The 8,835-nt window shown below is 38.7% G+C and overlaps 1 long non-coding RNA gene across 1 annotated transcript; it reads right to left on the bottom strand.

Annotated features, from left to right (window-relative positions):
* Positions 1 to 1,373: 1,373 nt before the first annotated feature.
* On the bottom strand, positions 1,374 to 1,852 carry LOC131618544 (uncharacterized). The gene is made up of 3 exons (XR_009288882.1): positions 1,832 to 1,852; positions 1,543 to 1,763; positions 1,374 to 1,400 (listed from the first exon to the last, which is right to left on the bottom strand). It is a non-coding gene; the product is annotated as an uncharacterized LOC131618544 (long non-coding RNA).
* Positions 1,853 to 8,835: the final 6,983 nt, after the last annotated feature.

The raw sequence follows: 8,835 nt of genomic DNA, 5'->3' as shown, positions 1-8,835 counted from the left end.
TCATCAGGCAAATTTTCAGGTTCACTTGGTATTTAATCTTCTTCTACCTCGAATGCTCGAAAGGCCAGCGCCAATCTCACTTTCAGGTTTAAGACGATTAAATAGGGGCAGCTGTTGCACCCCAAAATTTGTCCATCCTAATTTACATTTATCTGGCTTAGGCTTCGCATTTCATCTGCATACCTCTCCCCTAAGTCATCTAACACATCATGCATTTATTCATTAAAAATAATATTTGTTCATTAAATCAGTGATGATTGATTGAAGGCTTCAATTTGATCAGGGTTTGTTTTCACATCATTTAACCAAGAATATTTTTCTTATGGAGTTTGGATACAATTATGTGGAGCACTGCTAGAATTATTTTGTGATACGATAATTGGTGAATTCATTTAGTTATTGGTACATGTTGATGAGAGAAGACTTTTGAAATCTATTTGCAATGACTTTGTCAATCGTGAGGTTGACTTTTGACTAAGGTCATATTGACCCAACATCTTTGGTTATCATTCTAAGTGGGTTTTCGTCATTCAAGATCGCATATTGAAAAAGAAAGTTTTGGATTTTTAAAGATAAAAAGAAGTTCAGATTGTTAATTACAAGTTCAAAGATAACACCACAGTGCCATTACAAACCAATATCCTTACATCTAGTACATCCCATATCAATTCGAAAACAGAGTTTGAAAAAAGAAAAAATGCAGAGCTGCTGCCATATACCGTTCAGCCTACACAAATCAGCCCCACACTCAATATGACCCTACTGCACCAGCCTTCAAGACTCGCATCAGTTCCGAACCGGTTCGAGATCCTTCAACAAACCCGCGGCCACTTTCCTCATATCCATTTGTTAATACCCTGCAGCATACACACACACACATCAGCCCTGCAAAAACAGAAAACTAACTTCCAAACAGTTATAACCCACCTATCAACAAACTTTCAACTAACAAATACTTCCCATAACTACCACCTAACTAATTTTCCAGTCACATAACAAACTTTCAGACTCACATAACTGTCATAACAACCCAAAACAATTTCAAACTAACCCCAACTAATTCTAACCGATTCGTAACAACCTAACTAAACCACCCTAACAGAATATAACAGAAAATCAAAGAGAGAACTGACCTCTATAAAACCCAGAATCATCATCACCTTCAAGCTCTCGATTCATTTCGACCTTCACTCTTTCATCTCCTTCACTCCACCATTTTTCATCTCCTTCACCATTCATATTCACTCTTCACCATTCTTCTTGAACCTTTCGTCTCTTCATTCTTCAATTTCTCAATCACCATATCTTCATCTTCAATCCACACAAAATCACCTGAACCTTCAAGAACACCACTGCTCTTCACGTTATCACCGCATCAACTTCACCAATCTTCAACCTCTCTGCAGAAAATCCACAATCAACAAGAACTTCAATCGATTCTCCAATTCGTCATCAGAAAAATCTAAAAGAAAATTCGGCAAAAAAAAGAAAAGAGAAGAAAGAATAAGGAACCTGTAACAGAAAGGATAACCGAATTCTCACCTTCATCATCTTCATTGATTCACCTCTCCAAAACTTCATCATCTTCTCGATCTGCTCCTCCACGTTTCACTATCGTCAATCGCCGTAACTCCTTCTTCAACGCATATTCACTAATTCAACTCAGCAATCATTAAAGACTCCGTTCAATCATCATCGGCACCAAATCGCCTTCATCGAATCAATCTTCTGCAAGTTCATCAATCATCATCATCTTCTACAATCTGCGACAAACGGCATTCAATAAGCTTCAACGCAGTGTTCAATTGGAAGAAAATGTCAAGATCGTTACCGATTCAAGCTTCTCAGTTCTTTGACCTTTTCGAATTGCCGTCGCATCCACCGCCGGAGTGATCGGCTCCGGTAGGCGATACTTTGATGGAATCGGAGAAAGGTTGAACGTGAGAGGGTTGAGCGAGAGAGAAGAGCGCCGGTCCTTGAATCGGAGATGAGTTTTACTCCGGCGCCGCCGCGAGTTCACATGAGGAAGAGGACTCGGTCAAAGAAGCTCAAGAGGCACAAAAACGTAACCCTAATCCCAATCTGTTCTTTTTATGTAATTATTTTAATTAATCATTTTTCTCTTTTCTGATGACAATAAAATACATTTGGGCCGGATCTATACCATCACCCCCAGGTCCATGTTCCTTTCAAAAATGCTGTCAAGCTAAACAAAAATTTCTTGGGCCATAGTCACAAATCGCTCTGAGCCCATACGCTTTTTCTGAACAACAAAGAACATCACTTTGGGCTGGGCCCTGTGCGCCCTACTGTCCTTCACACCCTATATTTCAGTTTACACCCCCCAGTTTCAATTAATATTTTTAGGTTATATTAGTTTCTTGCCACTTTTTTTAATGAATAAAAGCTAATTTTTCTCCTATGAATTTTGAGACTTTAACATGATTTTGACATATAAAAATGATCATAACAATATTAGTTTAGGCTAACTCTCTTTTAATTCGTTTTGGTTAATTAGAATTCAATTTCCTTCATAAAAATCAATATAAAAAAAATAAATAGATCTTTTTAATTCATTTTGTATCATATTTTGAATCATTTGTTTTCATGTTTTGTGCTATACTTTCAAGTCATTCTTTTAGTCAAATTTGTACTAATTTTGTATCATGCTTACTTGTGATTCTTACTTGTAATTTCACTTGTATGTTCCTATAGATTTAGGACCTATAATCCATAACTTTTAGGCTTAGTCTTCTTTCCCTTAAAATCCTAACATTTAGGTATAATCATAACCTTAGGCTAGTTATTTCATTTTAGGCTAGTTTTCCTTCTTTTCCTTTTCAACTTTTAAAACATTAATAAAGGACGACGCGAATCATGCTAATGCCTTTTTTTAGTGTGAAAGAAATGATTGGGGCGTAGGCCCCGATGTATGTTCTTTCCCACTTAGCGGAAGAGAAATGATTGAGGCGTAGGCCTCGGTGTATTTCTTAACCGTTATTTAGAGAAACGATTGTGGCGTAGGCCTCGATGTGCATTCTCTAAATATTCAAAAATTGTATTTCATTTAGAGAAACGATTGTGGCGTAGGCCTCGATGTGCATTCTCTAATTATTCAAAAACTGTATTTCATTTAGAGAAACGATTGTGGCGTAGGCCTCGATGTGCATTCTCTAAATATTCAAAAACTCTCTTTTATGGCATGATTCAAGTCACAAATTAATTTCCCTTAAAAGACACCTAACCAAAACACTTCAAAATATCTAATAAAGGCTCAGAGCTAATCAAAGTGAGGAAGTGATGCGATGCCTTGTAGTAGGTTTTCGTCCATCATGGAATCACACATAAAAGACACAAACCAAATTTTCTCTCTTCTCTCTCTTGCCTCCGAGGCATTCTTTCTCTTGCCTTCAGGGCATTCTTCCTCCTAATCGGACACGTTATTTCCGCTCCATTCCCAGCTTAAGACTCCAGAGGTCGAGCAGCGGAGTGCGAATGTAACTGTTCAACTAAAAAACACAAAAACAAACAAAAACTAAAGAGCCGAACTACGGCGCTCTGATTCCTGAAAAGGATACGTAGGCATTAGGTCGCGGGGCCTAAGCGAGCACAACTATTTATAAACCTTATTTTCCCCGTGTTTCTTTTCTTTCATTTGCATGCATTCCCTTAGTAATTAAGCTTTAGATTTACACACCCTTTAGATAGCAACAAACATAGGTGGATACCATCGAGTACGATGGGCGTGAGGGGTGCTAGTACCTTCCCCTTGCGTAACCGACTCCCGTCCCTTATCTCTGGTCGCAAGACCTTCTCTTATCCTTATTCTAGGTTTTCTGATATTCCTTTCCCTTATGGGATAAATATATTGGTGGCGACTCTGTTCACATTTCGCGAGCGTGCGACAACGTTATGCGTTAATCCTTCTACAAGAAGTACATTAGTTATGGAAGGAGAGTTACCAAGACTTATGGTTCCAGAGCCAATGATTTTGCCCTTCTGATCTCCTCCAAACTTTACTTCTCCACCTGGTTTAAGCACCAGGTCTTGGAATGTAGACCTTCTTCCCGTCATGTGTCGCGAGCACCCAGAGTCCAGGTACCATGACATTTTGCTTTTTGTCCTCTTTTCCGCCAAGGATATCTGCAACAGAAATTATCTTCTCCTTAGTTACCCACAATTTCTTGGGTCCTTTCTTGTTAGTTCTTCTCAAGTTCTGATTGAACTTGGGTTTAGCAAAATATTTAACAGGAGGAACAACATGATATTCTTTAGGTTTGTCAGCATGATATTTCTTAGGATGTGTCACATGCTTCTTGGTGTGAACAGTGTTAAACTTCTGTGCATGTGAAGTGAGCCTAATATCATGTGCATGGCCATATTTGAACTGATCATACAATGGCTTGTATGTGATTTTCAGATCATCAATAGGTTCAAATTTATGTGAGGTATCACCCTCATAGCCAAAACCAAACCTTCTATTTCCAGAAACACCATATATCATAGAAGCAAGATGACTTCTGCCAATACTTCTAGATAAGAACTTTCTGAAGCTCGAGTCATATTCTTTCAGAATATGATTCATGCTAGGAATGGAATTTTCTGTTTCAGAAGGAGATCCACTATCTTTGGATAGATTTAAAACTTTTTCCTTCAGTTCAGAATTTTCCACTTCCAGCTTCTTAGTTTCAAATTCAAACTGCTTCTTCAGCTTTTTGTATTTGATACTAAGATGAGCCTTGAGTTCCAGAAGTTCTGTTAAACTGGAAACTAACTCTTCTCTAGATAGTTCAGAAAATACCTCTTTAGAATCTGATTCTAATGTAGATTCTGATCCATCATCTTCTGTAGCCATCAGCGCGAAGTTGGCTTGTTCTCCTTCTGATTCTGATTCAGAATCATCCCATGTTGCCATAAGACCTTTCTTCTTATGAAACTTCTTCTTGGGATTCTCCTTCTGAAGTTTTGGACACTCATTCTTGTAATGTCCAGGCTCATTGCACTCATAGCAGACAACCTTCTTCTTGTCAGATCTTCTGTCACCAGAAGATTCTCCTCGTTCAAATTTCTTTGAACTTCTGAAGCTTCTGAACTTCCTTTGCTTGCTCTTCTAGAGTTGGTTTACCCTTCTGGAGATCATGGACAGTTCATCTTCTTCTTCAGATTCTGATTCTTCAGGATCTTCTTCTCTAGCCTGAAAAGCGTTAATGCATTTTTTAACATTAGATTTTAATGCAATAGACTTACCTTTCTTCTGAGGCTCGTTTGCATTCAGCTCTATTTCATGGCTTCTCAAGGCACTGATAAGCTCTTCCAAAGAAACTTCATTCAGATTCTTTGCAATCTTGAATGCTGTTACCATTGGACCCCATCTTCTGGGTAAGCTTCTGATAATCTTCTTTACATGATCAGCCTTGGTGTAGCCTTTATCCAAAACTCTTAATCCAGCAGTTAGCGTTTGAAATCTTGAGAACATCCTCTCAATGTTTTCATCATCCTCCATCTTGAAGGCTTCGTATTTCTGGATTAGAGCAAGAGCTTTAGTCTCCTTGACTTGAGCATTTCCCTCATGGGTCATTTTCAATGACTCATATATATCATAGGCAGTTTCCCTGTTAGATATCTTCTCATACTCAGCATGAGAGATAGCATTCAGCAAAACAGTCCTACATTTATGATGATTCTTGAAAAGCTTCTTCTGATCATCATCCATTTCTTGCCTTGTAAGCCTTACGCCACTAGCTTTCAATGGATGTTTGTAACCATCCATCAGAAGATCCCATAGTTCACCATCTAGACCAAGAAAGTAACTTTCTAGTTTCCAGTATTCAAAGTTTTCACCATCAAATACTGGTGGTCTAGTGTAACCATTGTTACCATTGTATTGCTCAACAGAGCCAGATGTAGATTCAGGTGGATCTGTTGGAATTTCACCAGCCATCTTTTACTGAAGCGTTTTTCTCTTCCTGAATCTTTTCTAAACACGGTTAAGTGCTTGCACCTTAGAACCGGCGCTCTGATGTCAATTGAAGGATAGAAAAACACTTAGAAAGGGGGGGTTTGAATAAGTGTAGTTTAAAAACTTGAATGATAAAAACAATTTGCACAGTTATTTTTATCCTGGTTCGTTGTTAACTAAACTACTCCAGTCCACCCCCACGGAGTGATTTACCTGACTTGAGGATTTAATCCACTAATCGCAACATATTACAATGGTTTTCCACTTAGCCCACGACTAAGTCTTCTAGAGTATCCTGATCACAACTGTTAGACGCTGGCCTATAGATCTAGAGGGGGGGTGAATAGATCTCACTAAGTTTTTACAGATTTTTCTACAGACTCGAGCGAAAGCGGTTCTGAATCGACTTGCGTCTATTCTAGACCGCTATTGCAAAGGTCGTATGTGTTTCAAAACCAAAAAGTAAGTGGAATTGATGGTGGAGTAATATGATAGCTAACCAATACGTCTAACAACTGAAATCCAATTAACTTCTAGATTGACAACTTTGATTTTCAATGCAGTAAGATTGGATTAAGCAAAAACACAAACACTTGGTGATACGTTCAAATTGATAGTGATTCAAGTTGTGGTGAATTGTGATGTTTGTGCAGAACTTTAATTCACAATTTTAACACTCGAATCGTTGATCAATTTTGCACTTATAACCAATTATGAACAGAAAGTAAAAGAGAAAGTAAAAGCGACAAGAACACGATATTTGTTTAGGCAGTTCGTCGATCGTCCTCGCTACGACTACGTCTGCCCCCAATTCCAAATTGAAATTGGGTAATCTTTCATTAATGTTGAAAGTAGTATATACAAAGAAGATAACAAAGCGATAAACGATAAACCAATTATGTCGATCCTTTGAATCTTCTTCCCCCTTAATCTTGAGTCAGATCAAGGTTATCCAAGAGCTTCACTTTGATTCCCTTCTGCAGTGTCTTGATTCCTTGAACTCCCCGTTCCTCAATCGTTACACTCAGCCGAATCCTCAATGAACGCCTCTTGATAAAAACCCCCAAGAACCACCCGTCGTGGAGGACAAAACCCGCAGATTTTATTCACCAACAAACCCCACGAACCTTCACCCACTAGGAATCTTCAATTCCGTTCCATGGACGTTATCGAACTCATCACTAACCCGCAACGCAAGAATGATTATGTGTAATTGTGTTGGAGATGATGAAGAACGAAGATGAGAAGCGTTTGTGTATCTTTCAGTCGTTGGTGTTGCTGAATAATTAACCCTTGCACAATATATATGATTGCATAGCAGTTGGAATCAAGAATAACTGAATTTTGGACTTTCTTGATCAGTTAGGTCGACCTCTTGTAGAGGTTAGGTCGACCTAGCAGTGCTTGCTGAATTTTGCTCCCAGTTAGGTCGACCTGTTGAAGGAGTAGGTCGACCAGAATCCTCTTCTGGTGCGTTCTGGGAACATTTTCTCAGATTAGGTCGACCTAGTTGCTATGTAGGTCGACCTAACAGACTGATATGAAGATTTCTTCATTTTGAGTCGACCTGAATGGTCTATGAGTCGACCTAGCAGAAGTATATGGATTTTCCTTCATTTTAGGTCGACCTAGGTTGACAGTAGGTCGACCTAACTGCTGATTTTCTGCATTTTTCATGTCCAGCTTGTGTTGAGTCGACTTATATGCATAGTGGATCACCTTGTGCTTTCATGAGTGATCAAATTCTTCCTTGTTGTTTGAATGCTCATTTGAGTTTGCCATAAATCAAAAACATCTTTGAGTGTACTCTTGTATTCACAAACTCCCCCTTTTTGATGATGGCAAACCAATACTCAAGAGCTTTGGTAGTAAGTGACAAGGCTCCCCCGTACATCCAGATGAAGACTCAACAAGGCTCCCCCGTACATCCAGCATCTATCTCTCAACCAAGAAGTCTCTTCACAAAGCTCCCCCGTACACTCAGCATCTATTGTATTTATCTCCCCCTTTGACAACATCAAAAAGAGAAACAAGAAAACAGAGTAGGAGAGTAACAAGAGAAATAAAGAATACCGATAGTCATAGAGATAAATAACATGTAAATGGTGAAATCATAAGAACTAAACATGTTTTAAAGAAAACCAGCAACATACATAGTAGTCCAAGATATTAATAAAAGACAACAAAGAGTATTACATCATATAATGTTTTAACAAAAAGAACTTAATGACATGAAATGCAATGAAATGATGATATGATAAACGATATGTCCTAACGCCTGCCCCTTCTTCCTCTTCCTCTTTGAAATGTGTGAGGTCGATCTTCTTCAACCTGTTCCAACAAATCCAGCACAGACATATTAAGAGTGTTGAAGCTCTGGCTGATGTTAGCATGACGATGCAATGCCGTTTCCTCAAATTGATTCTGCCTCAATATGGAGTTGGATGCAAACGTCTCAAAATCGTTCCTTTGTTCCTGAACCAAGCCGTACAGAGATTGGTATTGCCGTTGTTGTTCCTCATATCTATCTTGTTGAAGCTGCTGCATCGTTTGAAATTGAAGCTGTTGAGTTTCAAAGTTCTGCTGTTGTTGAAGTTGCATAGCTTCAAGCATAGATATTATGTTAGATTGATCAGGAGGAGGTGGAGCAGTGTATCCCCAAGGAACTTCTTCCTGTTGAGACGGAACATATTGCCAATTTGGATCTGTGTCATGAGCTATGTCTTCCATGGTTTGATCCTCCTCATTTGCTATTTCTTGATCGTTTCCCTCTTCCTCATTTCCTACGTTGTTTCCAAACTCCGTAGGATCATCATAGTTGTAGATAACCTTCCCTGTTCCTTTTTGAATGAGATAATATGTCTTCCTCACAGGAT

This window comes from Vicia villosa, linkage group LG7, assembly GCF_029867415.1.
Source record: "Vicia villosa cultivar HV-30 ecotype Madison, WI linkage group LG7, Vvil1.0, whole genome shotgun sequence".
NCBI classification, from domain to species: domain Eukaryota; kingdom Viridiplantae; phylum Streptophyta; class Magnoliopsida; order Fabales; family Fabaceae; genus Vicia; species Vicia villosa.
This window is presented reverse-complemented; position numbering and strand designations above follow the sequence as displayed.